A 17500-nucleotide genomic window follows, 5' to 3' on the forward strand; every position below is an offset into this window, starting at 1 on the left:
TCCACGCAGGAAAAAAAATACAAAAACATGGGTGGCGCTGTAGTGTAGCGACGCGCTCTCCCTGCGGAGAGCAGCCCGAATTTCACACAGAGAAATCTGTTGTGACGAAAAGAAATACAAATACAAAATAATCGAGCGTGATTGTAGCGATACAAGTTTTGTTGTTTATTTCTTTTCTTTTGATCTTTTTTTTCCCCCATTTTGTTTATATTTTGCTTTCTTTTGTGTCTCTGTATATAAGGCGTGGGGCTGAATGTGTTGTTTTTTTTTTTTAAAGGCATATATCTTGCTTATCTTTTACCTTCGTTAACAGATATTGCGTCTTGTCTTGTTTTCTTTTATTGTGAGGCCTTTCCACAGAGAGAGAGACAGAGAGAGAGAGAGAGAGAGAGAGACAAAGAGATAAAGACAAAGAGACAGACAGACAGAGAGAGACACACACACACACAGACAGACAAAAGAGACAGAAATAAGGAGAAAGAGAGAAGGGGAGGGTGAAAAAAGGTTATGGGGGGATTTCCGATTTCTCTCTCTCTCTCTCTCTCTATGTATATATATATATATATATATATATATATATATATACACACATACATATACACACACACACACACACACACACACATAGAGAGAGAGAGAGAGAGAGAGAGAGAGAGAGTTTATGGGAGGATATACGATTCTTCTGCCACCCCCACACCCCCTCCTCTTTCACCCACTTACGCAACACCTTCCTGACTTGAACAGAGGGACTGGAAAGACTTTATCATGGCCTCCACCATCTGTAGACTCACAGACAGACGGAGACAGAGAGAGAAAGAGAGAGAGACAGACAGACAGAGAGATAGGGAGAGAGAGACAAAGAGAGAAACAATGAGAGACAAAGAGACAGAAACAGAGAGAGAGACAGGGAGAGAGACAGAGACAGACAGACAGACAGACACACACACACACACACACAGAGAGTTTATGGAAGGATTTACGATTCTTCTGCCACCCCCACACCCCCTCCTCTTTCACCCACTTACGCAACACCTTCCTGACTTGAACAGAGGGACTGGAAAGACGTTATCATGGCCTCCACCATCTGTAGACTCACAGATAGACAGACAGAGACAGACAAGGAGACAGAGAGAGAGACAGACAGACAGACAGATAGGGAGATAGAGAGAGACAAAGAGAGAAACAATGAGAGACAAAGAGACAGAAACAGAGAGGGAGAGAGAGAGAGAGACAGGGAGAGAGAGAGAGAGAGAGAGAGAGAGAGAGAGAGAGAGAGAGAGAGAGAGAGAAAGTTTATGGAAGGATTTACGATTCTTCTACCACCTTATCACCTCCTCCTCTTTGACCCACTTGCGCAACACCTTCCTGACTTGAAGAGCAGGACTGGAAAGACGCTATCAACGCCGGCACCACCTGGAGACTCACAGACAGACAGAGACAGACAAGGAGACAGAGAGAGAAAGAGAGTCAGACAGACAGACAGAGAGAGAGAGACAAAGAGACAGAAACAGAGAGAGAGAGTGAGAGAGAGACAGAGACAGAGAGACAGACAGGCAGACAGACAGACAGAGACAGAGAGATAAAAAAAAAAAGTATATGGGAGGATTTACGATTCTTCTGCCCCTCCTCTTTCGAAAACCCAGTTGCGCAACACCTTCCTGACTTGACGAGAAGGACTAGAGAGACGTTATCAATGCCTGCACCACTATACCGTGCCGTTCTGCCGACACCGTTCCCCCCCCCCACCCCCGCCCCCCCCCCCCACCTCTCCCCCGGTCCCCCTCACTTGCCGTTGCCCAGAAACTGTCAGTGATAAAAAGTTTACAACGCAAGCACGCACGCACACAGTCACGCACGCACGCATGAGCGCGCGCGCTCCACCCCCTCTCCACACACACACACACACACAAGCAAAGACCTGCACCTAAGCCCCCGTCTCTTCCAATCTCCCCTCACACACACAAGCACATCTTTTCAGTCTTCGACTTCCAGTTTGGAAGGAACTCCTCCCCTCCCTCTCCCCCTACCCCGCACCCCCGTCTCTCTCCTGCAGGCCCTGAATAGTGGTCAGAGCGCAAGTCTTTCAACAAGAGAAAACGCAGAGGTCAGCACCTCTTGTTGCCCAAGAAAATACATCATGCCCGCCTTGTGGCCCGCACTCAAGACCCCATGTCCCCTATATGTGGGGTCCTTGTCCACACAGTCACATGGTCCTTGGGGGACAGTCTGCACAAAGAACCCTATGTCCATGTATGTGTGGTCCTTGTCCACACAGTCACATGGTCCTTGGCGGACAGTCTGCACAACCCTATGTCCATGTATGTGGGGTCCTTGTCCACACAATCACATGGTCCTTGGCGGACAGTCTGCACAAAGAACCCTATGTCCATGTATGTGGGGTCCTTGTCCACACAGTCACATGGTCCTTGGGGGACAGTCTGCACAAAGAACCCCGTGTCCCCTGTATGTGGGGTCCTTGTCCACACAGTCACATGGTCCTTGGGGGACAGTCTGCACAAAGAACCCTATGTCCATGTATGTGGGGTCCTTGTCCACACAGTCACATGGTCCTTGGGGGACAGTCTGCACAAAGAACCCTATGTCCATGTATGTGGGGTCTTTGTCCACACAGTCACATGGTCCTTGGGGGACAGTCTGCACAAAGAACCCTATGTCCCCTGTATGTGGGGTCCTTGTCCACACAGTCACATGGTCCTTGGGGGACAGTCTGCACAAAGAACCCCGTGTCCCCTGTATGTGGGGTCCTTGTCCACACAGTCACATGGTCCTTGGCGGACAGTCTGCACAAAGAACCCTATGTCCATGTATGTGGGGTCTTTGTCCACACAATCACATGGTCCTTGGGGGACAGTCTGCACAAAGAACCCCGTGTCCCCTGTATGTGGGGTCCTTGTCCACACAGTCACATGGTCCTTGGGGGACAGTCTGCACAAAGAACCCCGTGTCCCCTGTATGTGGGGTCCTTGTCCACACAGTCACATGGTCCTTGGGGGACAGTCTGCACAAAGAACCCTATGTCCACGTATGTGGGGTCCTTGTCCACACAGTCACATGGTCCTTGGGGGACAGTCTGCACAAAGAACCCCGTGTCCCCTGTATGTGGGGTCCTTGTCCACACAGTCACATGGTCCTTGGGGGACAGTCTGCACAAAGAACCCTATGTCCATGTATGTGGGGTCCTTGTCCACACAGTCACATGGTCCTTGGCGGACAGTCTGCACAAAGAACCCTATGTCCATGTATGTGGGGTCCTTGTCCACACAGTCACATGGTCCTTGGCGGACAGTCTGCACAAAGAACCCCGTGTCCCCTGTATGTGGGGTCCTTGTCCACACAGTCACATGGTCCTTGGCGGACAGTCTGCACAAAGAACCCTATGTCCATGTATGTAGGGTCCTTGTCCACACAGTCACATGGTCCTTGGGGGACAGTCTGCACAAAGAACCCCGTGTCCCCTGTATGTGGGGTCCTTGTCCACACAGTCACATGGTCCTTGGGGGACAGTCTGCACAAAGAACCCTATGTCCATGTATGTAGGGTCCTTGTCCACACAGTCACATGGTCCTTGGGGGACAGTCTGCACAGTTTCAGTTTCAGTAGCTCAAGGAGGCGTCACTGCGTTCGGACAAATCCATATACGCTACACCACATCTGCCAAGCAGATGCCTGACCAGCAGCGTAACCCAACGCGCTTAGTCAGGCCTTGAGGAAAAAAAAAGGAAAAAAAAAGAAAAAAAAAAAGGTGAATAAATGATAGATAAGCTTACACAAATAAATAAATAATAAATAATAACTATAATGTAAAAAAAAAAAGAAGAAAAAAAAGAAAGTAAAACATGAAGACACACATTCACATATACACCCACACATGCATAACAGATATGCACCGAACATGCAGTTTCACAGATATGAAAGCACAGTCAAATACATATAAACGTACATGAGCTCCAACACACACACACACACACACCACACACGTTACCCTGCACCTCCTCTACCCCCCTCCTCCACACACTCATTTCTAGTCTACGTATCACAGCTTCCACGGCACACACACACATACACACACACACACACACACACACACACACACACACACAGATGAACACTTACTTGTACAAGCGCACACACATATGCCCATATCTCCACACACATATGTACAAAGATATATATATATATATACGTTCCAATATTCTGTTGCTCCCACAGTGTAGGCATGCATACACTCACATACCTCATCCTCTACCCCACCTCCCCCCGTACCCCCACCTCCCCCTCACACACACACACACACACACACACACACACACACACACACACGCACGTGCACAAAACTCTACTGACACTTGTGTACACTAACACTCTCGCGCATGCACAAACGCACTCAAAAATACAGACCCACACATGCACACAAACACACACATACACACACGCACAGAGGCTGCCACTGATTGGCCGCAAGAGGGATGGGAAAAGATCTCTGATGCCAAGAACGTGGCGTCTAGTGTGTTGCTCAGTCTATTGTATTTGGAAAAGCCCACAGAGACTCTGTTCCGTTTTGAAGAAATCTGCGCAATGTTGGTTTGGAAATGATGCCGATATTTGTTTGATCAGCAAAGCATCGTGCTCTACCTTTCATGTTAGACTTACAGCCACTCCCTCTCTCTGCTTTTATTTCTTTGAGGCGATCGATGGTGTGATGGCCTTGTACCTGTTCTTTTTGATATTCTTTGACTTTTCTGAGGACTTCCGATTTTCCTAGATGTAGGCCGCTCGTTGGTGTTGCGTTACCAGCAAGTCTGTCAGCTCGCTCATTTCCCTTAACACCTGCATGTCCCGGGCAGTATGACCATGTGAGTTTTTTAATCTGAAAGTTGCGCATTGCCTTATGCCACTCTGGGCTTCCCATTCCGTTTTCAATTTTCTGTATGAGGTTCATTGAGTCGGTTAGAATCATGGCATGTTGGTTTCCGGGCGTATGGATGGACGATAGCCACTGGAGGGCATGTGTCACAGCTTCAACTTCCATCGTTAGGCTGGAGGTTGTGACTTTGTAGGCAGCATTCTCTTCTGCACAAAGAACCCCGTGTCCCCTGTATGTGGGGTCCTTGTCCACACAGTCACATGGTCCTTGGGGGACAGTCTGCACAAAGAACCCTATGTCCATGTATGTGGGGTCCTTGTCCACACAGTCACATGGTCCTTGGGGGACAGTCTGCACAAAGAACCCTATGTCCATGTATGTGGGGTCCTTGTCCACACAGTCACATGGTCCTTGGCGGACAGTCTGCACAAAGAACCCCGTGTCCCCTGTATGTGGGGTCCTTGTCCACACAGTCACATGGTCCTTGGGGGATAGTCTGCACAAAGAACGGTGTGTGTGGTATCGGGTGGGGCGGGTTTATTGTATGGCAATTCTTGAGCCATTGATCGACACTTGATACCCTTGTTCCTTGCACTGCTAAGTTCGGTCTGTCTGAGATAAGAGGGAGGTGACAGAATGGTAAAGACCTTTATCTGAACGCTCCTGAGGGTCTGGGTTCGATTCCCACTCTCGTCTTTTCCCCCACGTTTGACTACAAAAAAAAACAAAAATCAAACTGAGCTTCCAGTCATTTGAATGAGACGAAAAACTGAGGTGCCGTGTGCAGCACGCATTTAGCGCACTGAAAAAGATCCCATGGCAACAAAGGTGTTGTCCTCTGGCAAAAATTATGTTGAAGAAATCCACTCTGATCGGTAGAAGAATGTACAGGCATGCACAGTCAAGACCTGACCAGCGGCGTCGGGTTATGAAGCTGGTCAGGCATCTGCCCAGCAGATGTGGTGTAACGCATATGGATTTGTCTGACTGCAGTGAGGCCTCCTTGAGAAGCTGAAACTGAAACTCCCTCAACTCTGTGAAGTGTCATTGGGACGCCATACTGAGGAACTGTTCCTTCAAGGTGAGGGGTGTGTTGGGCAAGTCAAGTCAGGCGGAGCCCATCCCTCCCTAGATCAAATTTTCCATGTTGGGTTTACTCCCCTTAACAGCTATATGCCATGACTCTAAAACCACGAGGCAAGATTGCACTGGCTCTTAGTGCTGCAGCCTTGGGGGCTAGTTGGCCTTTGGGAACCATCCCAACGCCGACTGTCTAAAAACCCTCTTTGTACCTTTTTTTATTTTTTTTTTAAGGCAAATATAATCTTTCTCGTCCCACTTAGGCAAGACACTCTCCACTATAATCAAACTCAAGTCCAGATAGTTGGGACAGCAGTTGCCTCCTCTGCTGTTCTGATGGTCATAGTCGGACACGACTGACTGTCATACATATAATCGTATGCAGCAGGTGGTACTGGGTCAATGGTTACCACCAGCAGAGGAGAACCTCTGACCTGACGTAACAAGAGGTAGAGCAGTTCTAATCCGCGTCTTCCATTGTATTGTTGATCCAACTTCTTCTTCGTTCCTGGGCTGCAACTCCCGCGTTCACTTGTATGTACACGAGTGGGCTTTTACGTTTATGACCGTTTTTACCCCGCCATGTAGGCAGCCCTACTCCGTTTTCGGGGGTGTGCATGCTGAGTATGTTCTTGTTTCCATAACCCACTGAACGCTGACATGGATTACAGGATCTTTAACTTGCGTATTTGATCTTGTGCTTGCGTATACACACGAACGGGGTTCAGGCACAAGCAGTTCTACACATATGCTGACCTGGGAGATCGGAAAAGTCTCCACTCTTTACCCACCAGGAGCCGTTACCGAGATTCGAACCCGGGATCCTCAGATTGAATGTCCAACGCTTTAACCACTCGGCTATTGCGCCCGTCGTATTTATGATCCTGGTAGAGGTCAGTCCCCTATTCCACTGACCGTTCCAAGCCAGCTGCTCTTCAGTGACGGACTGCCACTTCACTGAGATAAGACTGAACTTGCAGGTCAGGATGTCAGTTACTTTCTTTACTTGGACCGCTACCTCTTAGGGCAGCATTGCTTTTGATCAGCAACACCATGTGTACCATTGGAAAGCATAACTATGCGCTTCAAACCCATGAAACAGTGATTTCATTTCACCAATCAGTTAAACGACGGGCGCACTATCCGAGTGGTTAAAGCGTTGGACTTTCAATCTGAGGGCCCCGGGTTCGAATCTCGCTAACGGCGCCTGGTGGGTAAAGGGTGGAGATTTTTCCGATCCCCCAGGTCAACATAGATGCTAGCGCCTGAACCCCCTTCGTGTGTATACGCAAGCAGAAGATCAAATAAGCACTTTAAAGATCCTGTAATCCATGTCAGCGTTCGGTGGGTTATGGAAACAAGAACAAACCCAGCATGCCGAAAACACGGAGAATGGCTGCCAACATGGCTGGGTAAAAACGGTCATACACGTAAAATCCCACTCGTGTTCATTCGAGTGAACGTGGAAGTTGCAGCCCACAAACGAAGAAGAAGAAAAAGAAGAGGAAGAATCAGTCAGGTTGTTAAAGGCCCGCTAAGCACTGCGAAAGATCCCTGGAGCTGTGGTACACATCAGGGATTACATCAACCTCCCGAAGAGTCCAAGATTCAAGGTCCCAGTACCATGTTTTTTTCTATCGCGGAATTTATTTTCTCTCTTCTACCATAGTCTGTACCTTGATCCTGAGTCACACTGATTCATTTCTGCAATTTATTACTTGATGGTTTGTCTTCTATCAAATCAAACTATCGTGTTGAGAGCCTCGCCGACCACCGTGGCCATCTGAAGGCTATCGCCTGGTTTATCTTCTGATTTGATATCACACCTTCAAGTTATCTTGAATAATGCAATGAGGTATATTTTCAGAAAACTAGAAATATACTAAACTAAACTAAACTAAACTAAACTAAACTAAACTAAAACCACGCCACCCCTCACTGTCACCGTCACTGGTTACCCATCCCGTACAAAGTTCAGTACGAAACTGGCATATTGGCGTATTTGTATTTGTATTTCTTTTTATCACAACAGATTTCCCTGTGTGAAATTCGGGCTGCTCTCTCCAGGGAGAGCGCGTCGCTACACTACAGCGCCACCCATTTTTTTGTATTTTTTCCTGCGTGCAGTTTTATTTGTTTTGTTTTTTTCCTACCGAAGTGGATTTTTCTACAGAATTTTGCCAGGAACTATCCTTTTGTTGCCGTGGGTTCTTTTACGTGCGCTAAGTGCATGCTGCACACGGGACCTCGGTTTATCGTCTTATCCGAATGACTAGCGTCCAGACCACCACTCAAGGTCTAGTGGAGGGGGAGAAAATATCGGAGGCTGAGCCGTGATTCGAACCAGCGTGCTCAGATTCTCTCACTTCCAAGGCGGACACGTTACCTCTAGGCCATCACTCCACTATCGCCAATTAAAAAAAATAAAACAACCTCCATTATACCCAGTCTCTGTTCTTCACGCATGCGCTCATTTCACTTCTATCAGCTCTTCTGGGCGAAAACACCATCGTATCCTTTAACATCTGGTCAGGGAATATTTCAGTATCAAGCTCCCACTAACTGGAATTTTTTTTTTTACCTAGATCTTCATCACTCAGCATGTCCGTCCACGTTCAAAACAAAATAAAAAAAACCCCACCACTTACTTACCTGTCCACCATGGTCCATGAATATCAATCAAGCATAATCATTTCTACGTATCGCCCAACATCCGCACCTCAATGAAATTTCAATGTCTTGTGTGTGTTTGTGGATGGGTGGTTGTTCTCCGTGCGTGCGTACGCGTGTTCTGTGTTTGTGCGTGCGCGCGTGCATATGTGCGTGCGCACGCGCGCGTGTATATTGTGCTTTTTTTTTATAATTCATAATTATCACGTGTATTACTGTCTCGGTGTATATAAAACTTTTTTTTTTCTTGTATGCCATTACGCACTATATCCTTTTGTACTATTGTATGTGTATTGTTTCAATTGGAGGTGCTTAGAACCCATTGTGTGGGGAGTATGTCCTGTCTAGCATCGTTTCATAATAATTACGCTTTGAGTGGCGTTCTGGGTGCAAGCGTTCCCGATGAGACACAATACACACGGCGTGTATGGAACCAAATAAACTGGAAATGTGTACCCTGGATTGCACAGACAATAATTTTGCTCCGGCAGCTAAATTATTCAGAGCTGATCTCTTTCACAAGCAACGTACACACATACTGACAGAAACAAAATGAAAAAAAAAGGGGGGGGGGGGGGGGGGGGAAGGGGGGGGGGGGTACTTGACTGAAAACAACACAACTCTCCTAGGAAAACGAATCCCCACTTTCACAATAGACTTTCTTTTTGCACTTGGTTAGCGCGCACTGGTAAAAACGCACTAGTAAATTGTCCAGGGGGGGGTGGGGGGGGGGGCTAAATAATTCAGTGCAGATCCCTTTCACAGGGAAACCAAATCTCTACTAACAACAGAAGCAGGCGGAAAGAAAACAAAACAAGAAATGTACGAGGCTGTTGGTTATCAGGGCTTGTTTCACTACAAAACGCGCCACCATCCAATCCAAACCCAAACCAAACAAACGCAGCACAAATATTTTATAAAAAAAAAGGAGGTTACTGTAGTGTGTGTGTGTGTGTGTGTGTGTGTGTGTGTGTGTGTGTGTGTGTGTGTGTGTGTGTGTGTGGTGCAGGGAGGGGGGGGAGGTATTGGGGGTGTTGGGAATGAGATGTTTGTTGGGAGTTGGGGGGCGGGGGGGGGTTAGGGGGCGGGGTGGAAGGAGAGATAATGTATATATATATACACTATCTCTCTCTCTATATATATAGAGAGAGAGAGACACACACACATATATATATATATATATGTATATATACTCTCTCTCTCTCTATATATATATATATATATAGAGAGAGAGAGAGAGAGAGAGAGACACACACACACACACACACACACACACACACACACACACACACACACACACACACACACACACACACACACACACACACACACACACAGAGACACGCGCGCGCGAAATATAATCATATGACTGCTGGGCTATCCAGTTAAAATAATGAACACACAAGCACGATACGTCGTTCACAGCTTTTTTTCCAATAACGATGACAGAACTGAAAAATGCAGTATCTGCGACCAACAACAAAATGTGGGTCTTGACGCAATCAGTAACCAGATGTTAAAAAAAAAATACCGGAAAAAGGTATGGTTTTCTTACATAAAATCAGTGGACACAGGTACAATTATATCAAGTGCTTTTTATCGAATAGAACTGTGCATGCTAGAATAGGAACAGCATATTCGACGCCCAGAACTCTAGACATGGGAATTCCACAAGGATCAATCATAACACCCACCCTATTCAATATCACTATACAGGACATTCCTAAAGCAATGTCAAAAAATGTTACCTTGGTACAATAAGCTGATGATAGTTACATGTGGATGATCATAACCACGAAGAAGTCAACGCCATAAAGAACACATGATTACGTTAGGAGATTATATCAGGCTGATCTTAACAGCCTTGAGCCATACATGTTTGAAAATGGATTATCATTATCCACTGATAAAACCAATACGATGTCATTTAACCCAGGAAGCAACCCAGCTAAGAAGTTACCAAATTTCAAACTACTTGAACAACTTTTAGAATACAAACAATGTGTCAATTTTTGAGGGAATTTTCCTTACAACAAAACTGTCTTGAAATATTCGTTTTGAATTCATTTTAACAAAAGCAAGAAAAGGTTTAAATCTCTTGAAGATCATTAGTAAACAACCTTGGAGGATGGATGTAAAAAACTGAAATTCACCTGATTACAGCACTCGTCAGATCAAAACTTACATATGGCCAAGAAGTGTACTTTAGTGCCCCGAAATATCTACCAAAAAAAAAAAGTTACAAAGTTTATATTGTAAAGCTATACAAACTTGAACTAGGTGTTCCAAGTCCACATCAAATTGGGAAACATACAGAGAAGGCTGGAATTTTACCACTTGATGAATATCAAGAGCTTGCAACATCAAAGTTTGTGTTAAGAGATAGCACAAGTGGTAACTATATTGGAGAGGAGTTGAAAATCAAATCACATACAGACTTTCCAAAAAAGGGCCAGCGCTACTTCATCTCAAAATGACAATAGCAACATACACATCTGACTTAATAGAAAGTTAGGGAATAGATATATATAAAAAAAACACAAAACGTGGCGGTATCAAATACTACCACACCCATACTGACATGTGAGACACTGAAACCAGCTTTTGATATAAACTATTGTGATACAAAAAAAAAGGATGAAAATATTAACATTACGAATGTGAATGCAAACACTCGTCTTTATGAAAAGTATCAAAACCCCTTCAGGTGTTTACTGATGGTTCAGTGTTGGAAAGTAAAAACACGGATGCAGCCTTTGTAATTCCTACACTTAAAATTGAAAGGTCACTTTTATCTTGGAAGTAAACTATCTATAATTACAGCTGAACTCGTTGCTATAATGCTACCATTGGAATATCTGATCAATCTCCCAAGTAACTATATTCAGAGTAGTTTTATTGGCTGACTCAAAATCAGTGTTGCATGTTTCAGAATCATTTAACATAAAAGCTCGACCAGGTCATTTTTGAAATAAATTATTTATTACACATTTTATCAGCCAAAGGCACAGTCACAGTCACAGCCACAGTCACAGTCACAGGCACAGTCACAGTCACAGTCACAGGCACAGTCACAGTCACAGGCACAGTCACAGGCACAGTCACAGTCACAGTCACAGTCACAGGCACAGGCACAGTCACAGTCACAGGCATAGTCACAGTCACAGGCACAGGCACAGTCACAGTCACAGGCACAGTCATAGTCACAGTCACAGTCACAGGCAGTCACAGGCACAGTCACAGGCACAGTCACAGTCACAGGCACAGGCACAGTCACAGGCACAGTCACAGTCACAGGCACAGGCAGTCACAGGCACAGGCAGTCACAGTCACAGTCACAGTCACAGGCACAGTCACAGTCACAGTCACAGCCACAGTCACAGTCACAGCCACAGTCACAGTCACAGTCACAGGCACAGTCACAGTCACAGTCACAGTCACAGGCACAGTCACAGTCACAGTCACAGCCACAGTCACAGTCACAGTCACAGTCACAGGCACAGTCACAGGCACAGTCACAGTCACAGTCACAGGCACAGTCACAGTCACAGGCACAGTCACAGTCACAGTCACAGTCACAGTCACAGGCACAGTCACAGTCACAGTCACAGGCACAGTCACAGTCACAGTCACAGTCACAGTCACAGTCACAGTCACAGGCACAGGCACAGTCATAGTCACAGTCACAGTCACAGTCACAGTCACAGGCACAGGCACAGGCACAGCCACAGGCACAGGCACAGGCACAGTCACAGGCACAGGCACAGTCACAGGCACAGTCACAGTCTTATTGGCTTACATTTCAGTGGCAACAGCATTGCACTGAAATCTGTGGGGGGGTGCATACGAACAACCTATCCAGCCTGCCTGCCTGCCTGCCTGCAAGCCTGCCTGGTGACCCGGTGAGGACAGTGCACCTGCCCCCTCCGACCCCCCCCCCCCCCCCCCCCCCCGCCCCCTCCCCGGCTGCTCCATGCATCACTGTCGTCCCTGACATGGGAGTAAAACAGGCTCAACACTGTCAATGGGCATCGCTCATTCTCAAGGCCACACACCACAGCACAAACACAAAGTAGGCCAGTGCGAACACCGATTCACGGCACAAAACACACACACACACACACAGACACACACAGACACACACACAAAAACATGTGATGAAATCTTCAGTCGTGTCAAAGAAGAAGGAGAAGAAAAAGGAAAACGGAGGAGGAGGAGGAGGGGGTGGGGGGGCAGGAGAAGAAAGAAAGTAGGAAAGAAAGAAAATACGAAGAAGAAGAAGAGAAGGGGAAGAGGAGGAGGAGAGGAGCAAGAAGGAAGAGGGAGAAGGAAGAGGGGGAGGAGAAGGAAGAGGAGGAGAAGGAAGAGAAGAAGAACAAGACGAAGAGGAGGAGAGGAGCAAGGAGGAGAAGGAAGAGGAGGAGGAGAAGAAGGAGTTGAGGAGCAAGAAGAAGAAGCAGAAGAAGATATGCACTTGGCAGATTGGAACAGACATTTCTGACTGAGTCGAGTTGATGTACTGCACTCGAAAAAAGTCTGTACACAGCTAGTGATGACACACCCACATCAAAAACCCTAGTGTTCTTACATCATCCACTCTGCAAGTGCAGTCAGATGTGTTCTTAGCGTCTTAGTGTGCGTGTAATTTGGATGACAGAAAAAACCCACCATCACCAATGGTGAGTGTGTGCGTTATAATAATAACGGGTACTACATGTGCCACACTATCCAGAAATCTGCTTTAGGTGCTTTACACACACACACACAAAACAAAACAAAACAAAAAAAACAAACAAAAAAAACCGCACACACGCCAGAATGTGACTTAAAACTCAACACACACACACACACTCTATCTCTACTATCACATGGTGTCACACGCCATTTCTTTGGCTGCAAGGGAACTAACTCTCAGCACGTCGTTTCTCGTCACCTAAAGGCAGGGTAGGTTCCTGTCTGCAGTGACTCTACGTCAACTTACAGCTGCGTTCTTCACTGTGGTCAGTCCGATCTTTCTGACTTCCAGCACCCCCAAGCCCCCATATCCCCCTCCTCCCCTCCCCTCCCCTCTCCCCCTCCCCCAGCATTTCTCTCAGTGCGGTCAAGATTTTGTCTTGTCTTGCCTGTTTTATGCTGTTTTGTCAGTCTTGTACTGCCTGTCTTGTCTTGTTTTATCAAGTATTGTCTTCTTTTACCTGTCATGTCTTACCTAGTTTTACGGGCGCAATAGCCTAATGCTTAAAGCGTTGGACTTTCAATCAGAGGGTCCCGGGTTCGAATCTCGGTGACGGTGCCTGGTGGGTCAAGGGTAGAGGTTTTTCCGATCTCCCAGGTCAACATACTGTGCAGACCTGCTAGTGCCTGAACCCCCATCGTGTGTATACGTACGCAGAAGATGAAATACGCATGTTAAAGAACCTGTAATCCATGTCAGTGTTCGCTGGAATATGGAAACAAGAACAAACCCAGCATGCACACCCCCGAAAACGGAGTATGGCTGCCTACATGGCGGGGTAAATAAACAAAACGGTCATACACGTAAAATGTTACATGTCTGTTTGAGTGTGTATGTGTGTGCATCAGTGAAATCTGATTGAATGACACAGGAAACGAATGATGAGCGCCCAGTGGCAGCCGTCAGTCGGCTCTACCCAGGTAGGCAGCCTGTTGTGCAAATGACCCCGAGTTTGTAAAGCGCTTAGAGCTTGGTCTCCGACCGAGGATAGGCGCTATACAAGTATCAATATCAATCAGTCTAGTATTGTCTTGTCTTATCTGCATTGTCTCGTCTAGCCTGTCTTGTCTTGTCTTCTCTTGTCTTGTCCCTCTCTCTCTCTCTCTCCTCGTTGTCCAACTTCTGACCCTGATGTTCAATCCAGTCAGTGACCAAATGTAGGTAGGCTAAACATGTCACTTCGCTTTTGCTCTCTCTCTCTCTCTCTCTCTGCCTCTCTCTCTCTCCTGGTTGTCCAACTTCTCCGTACCCTGATATTCAATCCAGTATCAGTATCAGTATCAGCAGCTCAAGGAGGCGTCACTGCGTTCGGTCAAATCCATATATATATATATACGCTACACCACATTTGCCAAGCAGATGCCTGACCAGCAGCATAACCCAACGCGCTTAGACAACCCTTGAGAAAAAAAAAGATAAAAAACCCAAAAAAAACAAACAATAAAAATAATAAAAATAAAATAAATAAAGTAAAAATAACAAAAGCAAACAAAACAAAACAATAAATAAACAAGAGAGGCAAGGCCTTCAAGACTGGCTTGTGATACACTTTTTAAAAAAATCCAAGCTTTTTATGTATTGAGTATAATGCATTTACTGCTATAATTATATTTTTTTACATTCTCTAAACTTGGCACTTTGATCTGATATTCGACCCAACAAAAGATCTGTCATTATTATCACTTTTTGTTCAAACAGGAACTTCTTTTGCTAAACATGGAAGTTTTGTTTATTGCAAACGTTTTGGTGCAGACAGTAAAACAAGGGAAATTACTCTGCTGGGGGACTTAGTTTGCTTTAAACTGATCTTTCTCATCTTAAACATTACATTTTGAAATTAAACTCAATACAAAAAAAGCTTGGATGTTTTTTTTTTTAAAAGTGCATCACAAGTGAGTCTTGAAGGCCTCTCTTGTTTCGAAATGTAATGTTTAAGATGAGAAAGATCAGTTTAAAGCAAATTAAGTCCCCTAGCATTAATTAGAGTAATTTCCCTTTTTTACTATCTGCACCAAAACGTTTGCAAAATAAATAAAACTTCCATGCTTAGCAAAAGAAGTTCCTGTTTGAACAAAAAATGATAATAATGACTGCTCTTGTTGTTGGGTCAGAATATCAGATCAAAGTGCCAAGTTTAGAGAATACACAAAATATGAATACAACAGTAAATGCAGTTTGCATATAATTAGGCTTCATTTATTATTTTTTTGTGCCCATCCCAGAGGTGCAATATTGTTTTAAACAAGATGACTGGAAAGAACTGAATTTTTCCTATTTTTATGCTTAATTTGGTGTCGACTGACAAAGTATTTGCAGAGAAAATGTCAATGTTAAAGTTTACCACGGACACACAGACACACACACACACACACACACAGACAACCGAACACTGGTTTAAAACATAGACTCACTTTGTTTACACAAGTGAGTCAATAAAAAATGAAAATAAATAATAAAAATAAAATCCAGTCAATAAAATACCAATATATAATCCAGTCAATAAATAACAATAAAAATAAAATCCAGTCAATAAAATATCAATCCAGTCAGTGACCAAATAGCAAGCAAGTAAACATTTCTTCAAATCTCTCTCTCTCTCTCTCTGTCTCTCTCGACTCGGTTATGTCATCCATTGACATCAGAACCCACCCCACCCACACCCCACCCTCCTATCCCCACCTCCACATCTAATACTTTACTTGTTATTGTCAGTGGCCAAAATGTAAGTGGGCTAAACATGTCGTCAAGTTAAACATGTCGTCACTCCGAACATGTCGTCAAGTTAAACATGTCGTCACTCCGAACATGTCGTCACTCCGAACATGTCGTCAAGTTAAACATGTCGTCACTCCGAACATGTCGTCAACTTAAACATGTCGTCACTCCGAACATGTCGTCAACTTAAACATGTCGTCACTCCGAACATGTCGTCAAGTTAAACATGTCGTCACTCCGAACATGTCGTCAAGTTAAACATGTCGTCACTCCGAAATTAATAAACAACGAGGCCAGGAGATCAAATGATTAACAAATAGTAAAGAGTGATAACTCTCTCCACACACAAGGTACATTACTTCAAGCCAGTACTGCTAACGCTACCGATTCAGCTAGCACACAGGTAAATAAAAGGTACATTGGAACAAACTCAGACACTTCCCCCCCCAAAAAAAAGGAAGCGCCGGGCTTGCTCTTAGACCGATCATCTGACATGTGCACACAGCAGCAAAGACAGAAGAAATGTGCAAACACAAATTAGCTTTTATTCAAGACTGGCAATATGCGTCTTTAATCCTGAACAAGCCACACAGAACACACGGACAATACAGAACAAACACATGGTTGCCACGGTGGTTTTTCAACTTGTCACTTCTTTTTTTCTCTCTCTCTCTCTCTCTCTTCTGGTTGTCCAACTTCTCCGTACCCTGATGTTTAACCCTTTCACCGCCAGTCAATTTAGAGTACAAAATTCCCTCGTGGTATAAACACAGAAAAGACAGTGGCTAAGAATAGCTGGGGATTCCCCTTGCGATGTTTAGAAAATATGGCTCATCCTTCCACCGAACAATAAGAGCAGTAGGTTCGTGGATAACAGACCAATGAATGGTCACCTTTCAGTGACATGGGTCCTCTACCATGCCTGTGCATAAATGCGAGCTTGGCGGTGAAAGGGTTAATCCAGTCAGTGACCAAAGGGCAAGCAAGTAAGCATGTCATCACTTCTCTCTCTCTCTCTCTGTGTCTCTCACGACTCGGTAATGTCATCCATTGACATCAGAACACACCCCACCCACACCCCACCCTCCTATCTCCACCTCCACGTCTAATACTATACTTGTTATTGTCAGTGACCAAAATGTAAGAGGACTAAACATGTCGTCAACTTAAAGATGTGGTCACTTCTCTCTCTCTCTCACTCTCTCACACACACAACTCGGGTTATGTCACCCACTGACATCAGAACCCCCCACCCCCACCCCGCACCCTCCCCCTCCCGCCCACACACACACACACACACCTGTCCTCCACCTTCTCACTCACCCCATCCAACCCCCACCTGCCCCCCCCCTCTCCCCCCACCACCCCCGATTCCCCACCTCCACATGTAATACTCTTACTTGTTTTTGCCAGAG

The sequence above is a fragment of the Babylonia areolata genome, chromosome 20 (assembly GCF_041734735.1).
Source record: "Babylonia areolata isolate BAREFJ2019XMU chromosome 20, ASM4173473v1, whole genome shotgun sequence".
In the NCBI taxonomy this organism is placed as follows: Eukaryota; Metazoa; Mollusca; class Gastropoda; order Neogastropoda; family Buccinidae; genus Babylonia; species Babylonia areolata.